Source organism: Heloderma suspectum, chromosome 1 (genome assembly GCF_057233095.1).
Source record: "Heloderma suspectum isolate Gila_16-S chromosome 1, 16-S_ref, whole genome shotgun sequence".
Taxonomy (NCBI): domain Eukaryota; kingdom Metazoa; phylum Chordata; class Lepidosauria; order Squamata; family Helodermatidae; genus Heloderma; species Heloderma suspectum.
Genome location: NC_139458.1, coordinates 84,279,875 through 84,295,370, shown reverse-complemented (window position 1 = coordinate 84,295,370; position 15,496 = coordinate 84,279,875). Strand labels below are relative to the sequence as shown.

Below are 15,496 nucleotides of genomic sequence, written 5' to 3'. Positions count from 1 at the left end.
CTGCACAGTCCACGAAATACACACAGGACGGATTTCACAAAATCTGGACATGCCTAGTTAGGGTCCCTCTCATTGCCCATAAAGAGAGGCCTGGTCGTAGAGGTTTGGGAAGAGAAATGGCCACCCAGAGAGCTTCGGCTGTTGGGCAGTATAGAAATGAAATAAATGAGCCAGGGGGCTTTGTGGGTGATTGGTTCAATGAGTGTTTAGTCTGCACTGATAGTATCAGGATGTGGCAGACTGGGGAAACCAGAGGTGGAAACTACATCTAATTTTGTAACAGAGGAAACCTATTCTGAGTTCCATAGAAGTGCATGAGAGAGAAAGGAGTGGAAGGGAACATGGGGAAGATGGCTCTGAAACAGGGATGGGGAACGTGCAGCCCTTCAGATGTTGTTGGACTGCAATTTCCATCATCCTTCACCAGTGAGAGCCCCTACAGTAGCAAAGAGACTTGTGCTTCAAACCTGGAGGGATAAATATTTACACCTATCATTCAGTGGTTTAAAGTTCTTACTGCATTTGAATGTATCTCCTACAGTAGTTCATTTTGCCTGGTCTCCTATTTAGCTATATGGACCACTTACATTAACATATATATTTGAAATAGAAGTGTTGGATTTTCTCTCTCTTTTAATTAATGGTGTTGTGAATGAATATGTTAGGTTCTTTGTTAGGTTCTTTGGGTTGTTGTTCGCTTTTTCCCTACCCTGCTTTCCCTGCTTTTTCCCTACCCTGTCTCTCTCTCTCTCTCTCTCTCTCTCTCTCTCTTGTTATCATTGCAAATACAATTTATAGTGAAAAATGCATCCCTCACCATTGGCTGTGCTGGCCAGGGCTGAGGGGAGTTGCAGTCCAACATCTCGAGGGTCACATGCCATGTCCCCCACCCCTCACTGTAAGGGAACTGTTCCATCCTTTGGTTTTTAATCCTACAAAGTCTTGTTTCTAATGGTTTGTATGCTACACAGCATGCCAGGGTAAGGATAACACACGTTGGCTCTGGTAGCCTCTCTCCCTTGTTATCCTGATATTTGTGGCAAATAGCTGTTAGCAAGATCCAGCAATAGTTTGTTTTGCTAGATCAGCCTTCCCCAGCTTGAGGCATTTCAACACAATGCTTTTATCCCATACCTTTACCGAGGCTTCTGCTTCCAGATTCTTTGCGGGATTAAGATTGACTCCTTTATACATGCTTTTTTTTCCAGGGGGTTTCTATCTCTGCCTTTCTATATGTTTCATTAAACAGCCACTAGATGGCACTGTGGTATGGCAGAATTGCACAATTACACAAAACTCTCATTCTGCCATTTCTAAATAATACCAGACTATCCTCCTTAGGAGGAAAAAACATGCTAATGATTGAAAAGCATGAGACAGGCCCTGGAAGATGACAACATTGTGTAAAGGACCCACAAACTACCATGAGTGAACAATCACAAGTGCACAATAAAAGTCTTGTATAGAAAGGCTCCTGATGTCATCCAGATGTGTTGGACTACAAATCTCAGCATCACCCAGCCAACCATGTTGTAGTCCAACACATCTGGAGGACACCTGCTAAATGAATGGTCTCCCTGGTATTGCAGCATCCTGAGTTTAAGTTCCCCTTGTTTGTGAGTTTACACAAAACATTTGCTGTAGTTTTTTGGGTTCCTTGAAACATTTTACAAGGCCCTAAACTGTGTAAGAGGGTTTTACTCCTGTTCAAACTTCAAATAGAGAAGTATTTTTCAAATGTCCCTACCAAATTTCATGGTGATCTCTCAACATCTGTGGAAGGTATTGTGTAGCAAGCAAGCAAGCAGAGAATGAACGAATATTTATGTCTGGAATATTTCACAGTCACTGTTATGTTGTTGTTTGGAAGGCTCAAAACACAGCTTAATCTTCACGGTCCATTCCAGCCTGGCTAGCTCTCCTGAGCCGTTCACACACAAAACCAGCTGGCAGTGCTAAGTTGGCCAGAGAGCTCACGAGAGAATTGACTGTGAAATAAACATAAGCATTTGTGCGCTATTTTTATACTTAATGCTAGCTTTATGAATATTCTAGCTGTTGCCACAGTTGTAGGTAGGCAAGTCTCTTTTGAATGGGACAGGAAATTATTCAGCTACCAAGTTAAGGCTGTGTTCCCAGTTTCCTATGAAGTTTCTGTTGTGTGGCTGGAAGATTGTTCTGAAGTTCCAGCCGGCAAAGAAGGTCCTTGGCATAATGGATCTTGGCATAGTGGAGCAGCACCCATTGCAAATGTTGATGTTGTACTAGGCACATAGGGATTTTGTTAAATCCGTTCCATCTGTGTTTCATGGATTGTCGGCCGTTTTTTGTTCCATCATCTGGTCATTGATGGAACTGGATTCTTTTTAGGGATGTACAAGAACTCTGTTCCACTTGTGCAAGTGCACATTTGCACTAATGCACATTTGCACAAGCGGGTATTAACATTAACGCACATTAGCAGAAGTATGAATTTGCGCAAATCCCCTCTCAAATATATAAACAACTGGTCTGCAAGTCTGTGGAATCTGAACTCATTTCAACCCATTGCGAATTTCTCTGACAACCCTACTTATTGCCCATGAAGACTATGTCTATGACTGAGTTGCTGGACTGGGTGATTTTAAGTTTTGTTTTGTTTTTACTCTAGCCAGTTAGGCCAATAAAAGCAAGCAAAAAACCAGGCATTTGGAATTTGCATATCTCTTCTGGAAGTTACTGTGCAAAGGCCAAAGCAAACCAGTCAAAAGGAAGTGCCATTTGACAATTGTTGTCGATCACAAGCTGAATATGAGCCAACAATGTGATGTGGCTGCAAAAAAGGCAAATGCTATTTTGGGCTGCATTCATAGAAGCATCGCTTCCAAATCCCGGGAAGTACTAGTTCCCCTCTACTCAGCACTGGTTAGGCCTCATCTGGAGTACTGTGTCCAGTTCTGGGCACCACACTTTAAGAAGGATGCAGACAAGCTGGAGAGGGTTCAAAGGAGGGCAACAAAGATGATCAGGGGACTGGAAACAAAGCCCTATGAAGAGAGACTGAAAGAACTGGGCATGTTTAGCCTTGAGAAGAGAAGACTGAGGGGAGATATGATAGCACTCTTCAAGTACTTGAAAGGTTGTCACAGAGAAGAAGGCCAGGATCTCTTCTTGATCATCCCAGAGTGCAGGACACGGAATAATGGGCTCAAGTTACAGGAAGCCAGATTCCGACTGAACATCAGGAAAAACTTCCTGAGTGTCAGAGCAATACGGCAATGGAACCAATTACCTGGGGAGGTGGTGGGCTCTCCCACACTGGAGGCCTTCAAGACGAGGCTGGACAGCCATTTGTCAGGGATACTCTGACTTGGATTCCTGCATTGAGCAGGGGGTTGGACTTGATGGCCTTGTAGGCCCCTTCCAACCCTACTATTCTATGATTCTACTATTCTATGATTCTACAATGCATAACGAGTATGTGGAATTCATTAACGCCAGATTGCTTTTTAAAAGACTTTAAAAAACAACAACAAATAGAAGATAGGTCAATCGATCGCTGTTATCCATGATAGGTAAGGAGAAGTTGAACTTTCAAGACCAGAGGCAGTATACCTCTGAATACCAGGTGCTGGGAATATCAGGTGGGATGCTCCTAGTAGTTCTGCATGGACATATGGCCTGACTGGAATCCACCCAGAGTAGAGCCTTCAGTGTGGTGGCTCTCTTTCTGTGGAACTCCCTGCCTCTGGAGATCAGGCAGGGACCAACATTGTGTTGTTTTCAGTGCCTACTGAAGACATCTTTATTTCAAGAAGCCTTCCTGGATTGACCAGCCATAATTTTTTATTGGTATCGTTTTTTAAAAAAACATTTAATATGTTGTTTTATTCTTTATATTTTTAATATAGTCTTTTATTCTTTTTATCTTTTATTGTTCATTGCTCTAAAATCAGTTTAGATGTGAAGTGGTATATAAATGTTGTCAGTAAATAATAAAGAAAGAAAAATAGGGAATGGCTGCTGACTGTACACAAACACAGCAGAAGAGCAAGGGCTTATTTCCTGAAAGCCTGCCAGAAAAAGGGCACAATCCTATGCAAGTTTAGACAGAAAAAAGTCCTATAACTCCCAGCATGCTGGCTGGGGAATGCTGGGAGTTGTAGGACTTTTTTTCTGTCTAGACATGCACCTTCAGAAGGTTTAAAGTTTCAGTGATGGAAGATAAGAGTGAAGTTTCCTTTTCCAGTGCTAGAGAAAGACTGCCATATAGGAGCGCCAGCTATGTGTGCATAGACTCCTGCTGTGTTTGGGATCACACAGGCTTCCTAACCACACAGGAGCCTATGCATTTTCAGCAAGCTCCTCATGACAGACATTTCCCCGAATGCATAGAGGGTGGGGATGTGGGGTGGGGCCGGGAGGCAGAGTCCCATTCTCCCCCCCCATGTGACTAGAATGGGGCTCATGTCTTCCCGAGAAGGGGGTGGAAGACTGGCATGCTAGGTTATCCTGCCAGGCCTCACAGTCTCTGATGAATAGCCATAGGTCCTCCAAAATATTCTTGTTCAAAATAAATGCTGAAATGTTCTGTCGCATTCCTGTTCTGTCGTGCATTTCCACCAACGTTCTTGGATCTTCTATTGGCAATCTTAGCTGCTGCTTCGAATACAACTGTAAGCTCCCAGCTCCCACCTGGGACTGAAGGTGAGGAGGGTGAAGCCAGAGCTGAAAACAGATTTTCATCTTATTCACAACAGATTTGCCTTTGAAACAACAAAGGGGCACGGTAAAATTAAACAGCATTGACACAGGCCTCCCTCAGCTGCAGGAGTGATGGGTTCTGTCAGATTTGTTTAGGTTTCCCCTACTAACCCTTGGCATTCTGCTAACTTCTGTCTTATTTTGCAGATAGCTCAAGCTTGGCTTTCCTAATTGAACTGCTTATCCTGCTCCTGCTTTGCCAGTCCTCAGTAAAATGCCCTCCTGCCTGAAAAATATACCCACCAAGCTCCTGAAAAAGCTTCCTCCAGCCCAAGAACCACTGATGGTTCCTGTGTGAGGCACACTGTGTGCTTGGCACTGTTAGGTAGGAGAGCAAAATGTATGTCTAAATCATGATCTTTAGCATGATCTTTAATATCTGGTGATCCTGTTGGGGAGCAGGAAAGAAGCCAGTGGCTTTGTTGGCTGTGATGCAAAATATGCTGATGTAAGAACATGTGCATCACAACAAACTGTGGCAAATTCTTAAAGAGATGGGAGAACCAGAGCACCTTACCTGTCTCCTGAGAAACCTGTACGAGGGTCAAGAAGCAACAGTAAGAACTGGATATGGAACAACCGATTGGTTCAAAATTGGGAAAGGAGTACGACAAGGCTGCATATTGTCGCCCTGCTTATCTAACTTATATGCAGAGTACATCATGAGAAACGCCAGGTTGGATGAATCACAGGTCGGAATTAAGATTGCCGGGAGAATTATCAACAACCTCAGATACGCAGACGATACCACCCTCATGGCAGAAAGCGAAGAGGATCTAAAGAGCCTGTTGTTGAGGGTGAAAGAGGAGAATGCAAAAGCTGGTTTGAAACTCAACATTAAAAAAACTAAGATCATGGTATCTGGCCCCATCACTTCCTGGCATATAGAAGGGGAAGAAATGGAAGCAGTGACAGATTTTATTTTCTTGGGCTCCAAGATCACCACAGATGGTGACTGTAGCCATGAAATTAAAAGACACTTGCTCCTTGGGAGGAAAGCTATGGCAAACCTAGACAGCATAGTAAGAAGCAGAGACATCACCTTGCTGACACAGGTCCATATAATCAAAGCTATGGTTTTCCCAGTAGCAATGTATGGCTGTGAGAGCTGGACTATAAGGAAGGCTGAGCACCGAAGAATTGATGCTTTTGAACTGTGGTGCTGGAGAAGACTCTTACGCGTCCCCTGGACTGCAAGGAGGTCGAATCAGTCCATCCTAAAGGAAATCAACCCTGAGTGCTCATTGGAAGGACAGATCCTGAAGCTGAAGCTCAAATATTTTGGCAACCTAATGTGAAGAGAAAAGTCATTGGAAAAGACCCTGATGCTGGGAAAGATTGAAGGCAAAAGGAGAAGGGGACGGCAGAGGAGGAGATGGCTAGATAGCATCACCGATGCAATGAATATGGACTTGAGAGCGGAGCGGGAGAGAGCAGGAGAGAGCAGAGGACAGGAAGGCCTGGCGTGCTATGGTCCATGGGGTCACGAAGAGTCAGACACGACTTAACGAATGAACAACAACAACAACAACAACAACAAAGAACACGTGCAAGAACACAGCCCCATCGATTTCAGTGTGTGTATCAGGGATGCACATGCAGTGCTTCTTCCAACACCAAAATCAGTGGGGAGAAATCAGTGAAGGGAAAACCCACGTGTATGTTGGAGCTCAGTGTGAATAGCAGGCATCAACATGTCTCTGAGTGAGAGTGAGAGAGAGAGAGAGAGAGTGTGTGTGTGTGTGTGTCAGGCCAGGGATGTAAAATCGCTTTCAGCCCGATGGCAGAATTCAGTTTAGGAGAAGCTGTGGGATGCTGCATTCCCGTGCTGGGCAGGGCCAAAGAAAAAATGGGGCAGGGATGAATGCAAAATTGGTGGCACCAAAATACTTAAAATACCAGCATATTTGTCATGTTCATTTGTCCTCCCCCTTCGCAGTCAACATACTCCAGGAAAAAAGGCTTCAGGATGCACTACTTCATTAGTTAACAACTAGTTTCTTTACAAATGCACATTCTAGGAAACTCTCGGCAATGAAACAGCTAATCCACACATCTACGAATATCAATAGAGGAGATGAAGTAGAAGTTAGAGAAGTTGCCAGCAGTCTGGGCATGAAGTCCCAGGGGTGTCCCTTCTTTAGGATGGCTCCCTCCTACATCTGCTTCCACGAGTGGCCATCCTGGTGGAGCATCTGAGCCCTACCCCTAACTTTTCCCACTTTGCTCTGTGACAGACCTTAGCATCCCTCAAGTCACACGCCTCACTCTCCTCCAAAACCTGGATTCTCGTGGTGGAATTGGAGAGACGTTCAGGCTGGGCCATCTGTGTGTCAAGGTCTTGGGAAGAAAGTCTCGCTGTATCTGGGCTCACTAGGAAGGGTGCCTCCCTCTGTTCTGGCTGTTCCCATTCAGATTCTGAATCTGAGCTGCCAGACATCTCCGTGCGTTCATATTCATTCCTGACAATATTGTAGTTTGAAACTCCTATTGCCAGTACGTAAGCCTCAGGAGTTCAACATTTTAGAATGGGGAAAAAATGTTCAAAAGCCAAGAACCCACCAAAGGATAGGCAGTTTCGGAGGAAGGGGGTGTAGCCATCTGAGGAACCCTGGAAGTTTGGATTGGCCCTGGGCCTGCAGTTCAGCCCTCCTGGTCTAGGTGTATGATTTCTGCTTTCATGTTCCAATACAAATCCAGAGTTCCTCTGTTAGTCTACCTGCACAGGTGTTACCCAAAGGAGGAATTAATACATAGCTGCTAAAATAAATGCTGCTATGGATGTCATCTTTTTCTTCTTCTGTGTAATCTGAAACGTCTGTGTTCCATGTCAGAGACATGGATACAAGCTACCTTTTGTGTTGGGGTTCTTTTTTCACCTTCCTTCTTGAGTATGCACTGCACTGTCATTTCTTACCAAATGGATGCAATTATGACAGGGTGCTTTCGTTCTCTCTGCCATGGAAATGTGACAGATAGCAGGTTTGAACCTATACACCAGCTACACACCTGAGCAAAATTATGACATTTCATTAATTCATTTTTCTCTGCTCTCTCAGCCCGTTACTGAGACGTGTGTGTAGGGAGGAGGGTTTGGGGAGCAGAGATTGTTCTTCAGTAAGATGAGAGTGAGGAAGAGGGGTGTGTAATCTTGAAAATCAGAAGGAAAAGTGACACGTTACAGATCTCAAAACAGAAGGTGCATTTGGGGGTTTAATTAAAGTGAGATTAGGATAGCTACTTAAGGTCTATGAAGCAATGCGAATTATATGCACCAACATTCTGAGATGGGACTGGAAAGAAGTCATAAACCATGTCGAAATGTGTAAGCAGTTTAACAAAAGAACTCAGATTTTCAATTATTGGTGAGATATTTTCTTATTAGAACAGCTCCCCTCCCCCAACAAATGTAATTCTTCATTTTAGGGAGAGTGGCTTACGGCTGTCAGGAGCGCCCTAGCGGCCTTTTTCAGTAGACTGTAATAGCCAACTCAAGACACAGACGAAAGGATTCTTTTCAAGGCTTTAATCCTTTTATAACTTAATGTCTCTTTCAGATGCTAATCACTAGCGACTAAGCAAGGAACAGCAGAGTAGCTTATGCTCCGAGTAGGCAGTTGATCCCCATTTGAAGGAGAGTCACTTGAAGACCCTGAACTTATGGGCTAGGGAGAGATCCTCCCTCTTTCCCTTGGGTCTACGGGAGGCGGCCGTTGCTTGCGTGCCAAACGGACGCTATGCCTCCTTTCCGCGCCCTCCATTACGTGTCACTCCCTGTGTCTGCGTCGAGCGTCTAGCAAGCCCCCCTGTCAGGATGGACACTGAGCCCATAGAATCCCAGAGTAGTTCTGATTCTGAGAGGAGCGCACTCATCTTTCCCAGGGACAACAGCTGGCAGAGATTCCTCCCACCAGCATTCCTGACATAGATAGTGGTCCCGGGAGTGAGAGAGCATGGGAAGAGGGCTTGCTGGACGCGCAATGCCAATGCAGGGAGCGGCGCAAAATGGAGGGCGCGGAAAGGAGGTGTAATGCCCGGTTGGCGTGCAAGCAACGGTTGTGCCCAGAGGATCCAAGGGAAAAGGGGAGGGACTCTCCCTAGCCCATAAGTTCAGGGTCTGCCAGTGATTCTCCTTCAAACGGGGACCAACTGTTCCAACTTAGGGCATAGGTACTCTGCTGCTCATAGCTAGTCACTAATAGTAGAGTTGTTAAGCTGTAAAAAAGGAATAAAGCTTTGAAAAGAATCCCTTTGTCTGTGTCTGGACTTGGCTACTGGATTAGACTGAAAGAGGCCGCCAAGGAGCCCTTGACAGCTTGGTCCCCGTTCGTCTTTTTTTTTCTCTCGCTCTCTCTTCTCCTATTGCTGTATGGAGGGTGCCGGGGACCCGGCAGTGCAAGCTCTGGCACAACAGAACCAGATGCTCTGTGATCAAATGGCTCAACTCACGGCTGCCGTGCAGAATCCACAAGTTGCGATTCAACCCCCTCCACCTCCGATTCCCCCCCACCACCACCACAAGTGCCCGGTGGCTTTGCCAGAGAAGTTTTCTGGTGAGAAAGGACTTTTTCAGATTTTCAGGGCCTAATCGGAGCCCTTCGACCTGAGGATTTCCAGACGGAACAGGTTCGTGTGGGTTTCATCATTAACCTACTTTCAGGCATGGCAGCTAGATGGGCTTCGGGTCTCCTCACTAATGACCCCCTGCTTGGGGGCTATCAAGGTTTCATGACAGCGATGGCCTGTTTTTTCAGTGACCCCCTGTGCCTGCAGGCAGCTTCTCGGGAGATTCGCCGCCTCAGGCAGAGCAAGGACTCAGTTTCTAGCTACGCTACAACTTTTCGCTTGCTGATGCAGGATTGACAGTGGAATGATGCTGTGCTGGTGGCTCAGTTTTTGGACGGTTTGAACGACGAGATCTTGGATAAGTTGGCGCGCACACCCAGCCCGCCTACTTTGGAGGACCTCATCCAGACCTGCCTTCAGATAGATAGTTGGCTGGAGGGGTGCTGGCAGTCCCGGCGGGGCGCCGGGGGCCGGGATTTCCCTCCTCCCATTCTCCCATGTTTCCTGCCCCCTCCCCCAACCCCCACCCCTGCAGTTGGGGTGGAGGAGACCCCAATGCAGCTGGGAGCTACCCGAGCCCCACTGCCGCCAGAGGAGCTTGAGCACTGGTGAGCTGAGCGCTGATGTTTTTGATGTGGAATGCTGGGACATTTCGCCAAGACCTGCTGTGTTAGATCTGCAGCTCCTCTGCCTCCCCCTCCTCTCCCTCCCTCCCCCTCCTCCTCCTCCTCCTCCTCATCCCTAGGCCTGACTAGACTGCCTCCCAAGCTTGCTGGGGGCCTCCAGTGTGGGGGTCAGTTCCCCACTGGGTGGGTGCCTTCCCCAACCGCCCCTCCCATCTGCTGTTGCGTGTTCACCTCCACTCCTCCCAGTCGGGTGGGGTGGAGGCCCTAGCTTTAGTGGACTCGGGGGGCTGTGACCAGTTTCATGGATGAAACCTTCGCCCTCTTCCACAAGATTCCGACCCTGCCTCTTCCTGCCCCCTTGGCAGTGGAGACCATCGATGGGCGTCCTCTCTCTTTGGGCGCGGTGACCCATATTACAGCTCTGCTCACTCTGCACGCCCAGTCCCACGTTGAGCAGATTCAGTTTCACTTGGCCAAGGATCCCCTATACCCACTCGTGCTGGGTGTTTCCTGGCTCTCTAAGCACAACCCTCAGATTTCTTGGGGACTTCAGCAAGTGGAGTTTGCGTCTCCCTACTGCCGGGAGCATTGCCTCCCGGAGGATGTGCCAGTCCCAGCCCAGGCCTTAACCCTTTCCTCTCCCTCCTTGTCTGCTTCTGGCAGTCCTTCAGCTACCATCATCCTCCCAGAGAAGTATGCGGCTTTTCGGGATGTGTTTGACAAGAAGGAGGCTGACCGTCTTTCCCCCCACTGCCCTTTTGACTGTGCCATTAACCTCATTCCGGGGGCGACCATCCCCGCTGGTCGGCTGTATTTGATGTTGGACCCGGAACTTCAAGCTCTGTGGGAGTTTTTGGACAAGAATCTCAAACGTGGCTTCATTCGCCCCTCCTCCTCCCCTGCCTGTGCCCCTACCTTCTTTGTGGCCAAGAGATCTGGAGAACTCTGCCTGGTGCACAATTTCAGAAATTTAAATTCGGTCTCCATCCCCGATAAGTACCCCCTCCCCCTCATACCTGAGATGCTGGAGCTCCTGGGGCGAGCCAAGATTTTCACAAAGTTGGACCTGCCTGGCGCCTACAATCTGATTCGCATCCAGGAGGGGGATGAGTGGAAGACCTCTTTCGGGACCCGGTATAGAGCGTATGAATACCTAGTGATGTCGTTTGGGCTCGCCTGCCCCCCCCCCCCGTTTTCACGTTTTATGAATGCCATCTTCTGGGACTATTTGGACACTTTCCTCATTGTGTATCTCAATGATTTAGTTATATCTTCTGAGGACTGCCACGCCCATCAGCATCATGTCTCCGCCGTCCTCCAGCGCCTCCATGAGAACCATCTTTATGCCAAGCTGGAGAAATGTGCGTTTGATCTAACCTCTTTGGACTTTCTTGGCTACATTATCTCGCCTGACGGTATCAGGATGGATCCTGCAAAGGTCCAGGCTGTCCTCTCCTGGCAGGCTCATCCACCAAGAAGGACTTGCAGTGTTTTCTGGGCTTTGCTAATTTTTACAGAAAGTTCCTGCCCAGCTTTGCTCGGCTGACTTCTCCTCTCACGGACCTCCTTAAGGGCAAGAAATCTCCTTTTCATTGGACGGCATCGGCCCAACAGGCTTTCGAGGAACTTAAGAGGCTTTTCAGTTCTGAGCTGATCCTGTTACATCCCGACCCCAGGAAGCCTTTTGTAGTGCAAACTGATACCTCTGACTTTGTGGTGGGGGCGGTGCTCTTTCAGCCAGATCAGGAGGGCGGCAGGTTGCAACCCTGCACCTACCACTCCAGGAAGCTGAACATGTCTGAGAGGAATTATACCATCTGGGAGAAGGAACTGTTGGCCATCAAGTCCACTTTGGAGACCTGGCGTCATCTCCTGGAGGGGGCACAGCACCCAGTTGAAGTTAGAACCGACCATCGCAACCTCGAACATCTTCAGACTAGGGATGTCGGAGAATTTCTCCACGAATCTCCGGGAGGCCGAATGCCAACGCATTTGGCCCCCCGAAATTGGTGGGGAAATTATCCACCCCCCGCCCCCCCCCCCAGGATGGGACTTACCTCTGTTGAATGTCCCTCTCGGCGGCGGCATTTCGGCGGGGGTGGGGGCGGCGGCCGGTCTTCCGACCAGCTGCCACCGCCGCCATTTCCCAGTAAAGTTAAAAAAAAAAAAGTGATAGGCTACATAACGATTCACCTAGCCTATCACGGCTAGATTTTCAAAGTCAGCTGTGATAGGCTACGTAAATCTTTACGTAGCCTATCACGGCTAACTTTGGGGGGGGGGAGCGCGTACGCAAATGGCGGTGCCCATGGGCGCCGCCATTTGCATTCCTTATTTGGGCATGGGTAGTCTACGTAAAGATTTACGTAGACTACGGCGAAAATAAGGGCAACGCAAATAGCCATGATAGGCTACGTAAATCGTTATGTAGCCTATCACTTTTTTTTTCTTTTTTTTTTACAATTTACTTTTTTATTTTGCGGCCGGGGAGACGGGGCGCTCCCCCCGGCCTGAATTTCGGCCAGGAGGGGCGGGGCGCCTCCCCCCCACCAAGAATTTCGGGGGGAGAAACGGAGCGCCTCCCCCCCCACCGAAAACAGCTGCGGGACCAGGTAAGGGACTTTTGTCCATCCTTACTTCAGACAGCCCATGCCTTAAACCAGAGGCAGATTAGGTGGTCAGTTTTTTTTTCTCGGTTCCACCTTAAGATTTGCCATGTGAAGGCCTCCGACAACCTACGAGCAGATGCTCCCTCGAGCAAGCCAAGACAGCCTACAAGGCCTCTGCAGACCGGCGGCGCCAGCCAGGTCCGTCTCTGCAACCAGGGGACTGGGTTTAGTTGTCCACCCAATACCTCCCCTCTCACTCGCCCGCAAGGAAGCTTGCGCCTTGCTGCATGAGGCCTTTTCAGATTACGGCCCAGATTAACCCTGTTGCTTTTCGCCTGGCTCTCCCGGCCTCCATGAAGATCCATCCTGTTTTTCATCGGTCCTTGCTGTCCCCCCTGGTTTCTGGCGACCCTCATTGCTCAGTCAGCTCCCCCCTGCCGCCAGTGCTGGTGGAGAGGGAGGAGAAGTTTGAGGTCACAGAGATTCTGGACTCCTGCCTTTCTTGCAGCCACCTGCAATATCTGGTGGACTGGAAGGGGTACGGGCCTGATGAGCGATCCTGGGAACCCGTGGAAAATGTGCATGCTCCGTTGCTGCTGAGGCGCTTCCACCAGCTGTACCCCCACAAACCCAGAGCCCCAGGGGAGGAGCACAAGGGGGGGCCTCATGGGAGTGAGGATGATGTCAGGGTGGACACTGAACCCATAGAATCCCAGAGTAGTTCTGATTCTGAGGTGGAGCAGCCGCTCCTGGGAGAGGAGCGCGCTCATCCTTCCCAGGGCCAACAGCTGGCAGAGATTCCTCTCACCGACATTCCTGACATAGATAGCGGTCCCAGGAGTGAGAGAGTGCAGGAAGAGGGCTTGCTGGATGCGCGATGCCGACACAGGGAGCGGCGCCAAATGGAGGGCGCAGAAAGGAGGCGTAGTGCCCAGTTGGCACGCAAGGAACGGTTGCGCCCAGAGGATCCAAGGGAAAAGGGGAGGGACTCTCCCTAGCCCATAAGTTCAGGGTCTGCCAGTGATTCTCGTTCAAACGGAGACCAACTGTTCCAACTTAGGGCATAGGTACTCTGCTGCTCATAGCTAGTCACTGATAGTAGAGTTGTTAAGTTGTAAAAAAGGAATAAAGCTTCGAAAAGAATCCCTTTGTTTGTCTGGACTTGGCTACTGGATTAGACTGAAAGAGGCCGCCAAGGAGCCCTTGGCGCCCCCTCCTGCACTTTCTCACTGCTAGGATCACTATGTATCTCAGGAATGCCGGCAGGAGGAATCTCTGCCAGCTGCTGTGCCTGTGAGGGATGAGCTGGCTCCTCTCCCCATGGATTGCTGATCCTCCTCAGAATCAGAACTACTCTGGGGTTCTATCAGCTCAGTTTCCACCCTGACAATGGCATTTCATCCAGGAACAAATCACTGGATCCTCCAAGATTCACATAATATGTCTTTTACGGTGCAAGTCTATGCATGCTTCGACAGAAAAAAGCCCTAAAACTCTCAACATTCCCCAGCCAGCCATGCTGGCTGGGGAATGCTGGGAGTTTTGGAGCTTTTTTCTGTCGAAACATGCATAGGATTGCACCCTTAGTCCAGTGTTGACTTCAGATGCAATTTCATATAATTCATCTTTATAATAATGACTTTGGCATGGGTCTCAGGTAGAGTTTCTACTGGTTTGCAGTTCTTTAGCTTTTGAGGCAAGGGGGCATGTTCAACCGTCTCCTTGTGCTTCTCAGTACCCACTTGTCATTCCTTTTCATGCAATATAAAAACAAATATGGTTCCCATCCCCTTTCCTCCAGCTTCCTAGTATTTTCTGTTGATGAGATTTAAGAAAAACAAATAGCATATCCAAATGCTTGTCAAGAAAACTAAATATTGAGAGACAGATTGCTTCAGAAGAAAAAATAATAAAAAAGGACACCTCAGCATTAGGGATCTTGGAGAAATCTGCAATGGATTCTAATGAGTTCGGATTTCTATGAATCCAACCTGTGAATTCCACAGTGGACTGGCTTTTTCCCAGTCACATGAATTCTTCAGACCTGTTTTTCACTTTGGGTGGGTAGGGGTTTGCACTAATTCACATTAGCGCTAATTTGCATTAGTGGATTAGCACAAGAGCGCATTAGTGGTCATGTGTACTTGCAGATCTGCACCACTACACATGTGGGCATTAGTAGAACAAAATCAAAATTATCCGACCCCCCCCCCCACTCTGTCTAAGGGTCATAGGATTGCTTTCTTAGATTATAAGCATAAGGGCAGAACCTTCCCTTATTTTTATTTTATGTAGAGTGCCTGGTTTTTTATGTGCTTTAAAATGTAATTGGTGATGATGATGATAGAGGTGTTCACATATTGACACAATATTTATAATTCTTGGGAATGTCAATGAATTCTCAGGCAGAGAAATCCTATAGTCCCTGGGAGACTCTCCCAAGGACCATACAGTATGTCGAATTCCCCCTTCTGAGGCCATAGATTCTCCTACAATCTCAGGAGGGGGAGTCTGACATCAGGCTATTTCCCCTCCCCTGCCCCAGCCCCCTCTCTGCCACCAAAGCACCACAGTGGCTGCTTGTCCAGGGTGGCAACAGCAATCTTGGAAGACCACTGAGAAGACAGAAAGGGGTGGGATGTGGGCAGGGGGAGAGGAGGGAGGCCAAGAACCACAGGATTCTACGGTCTCTCTGTCATTATCCCTGCCCACCATTGGTAAGTCAGCTAGAAGGATTCAGAGGCTGAATTTGTTTTGTTTGTTTTGAGGAATGGGAGTCGAAATTGCCTCAGTTGTTCCTCCTGCCCTGTCTGGTTGTTGCCGGATCGCAGAGCCCTCTGTGTATCAAGAGAGCAATCCAGAGGATGTCTCAAAATGTCTGTATTCTAAAGTGTACTTTCCTGACTCTAATTATGTATGACAATTTCATTACATTTCCCATTTCTCAGATTT

At 48.0% G+C, this 15,496-nt stretch overlaps 1 protein-coding gene across 1 annotated transcript in view; it reads left to right on the top strand.

Moving 5' to 3' along the window:
- The window catches only part of LOC146357540 (transmembrane protein 263-like), a 442,313-nt gene that overhangs the window by 120,143 nt on the left and 306,674 nt on the right, over window positions 1-15,496 (top strand). The gene's annotated exons all lie outside the window — the stretch shown is intronic.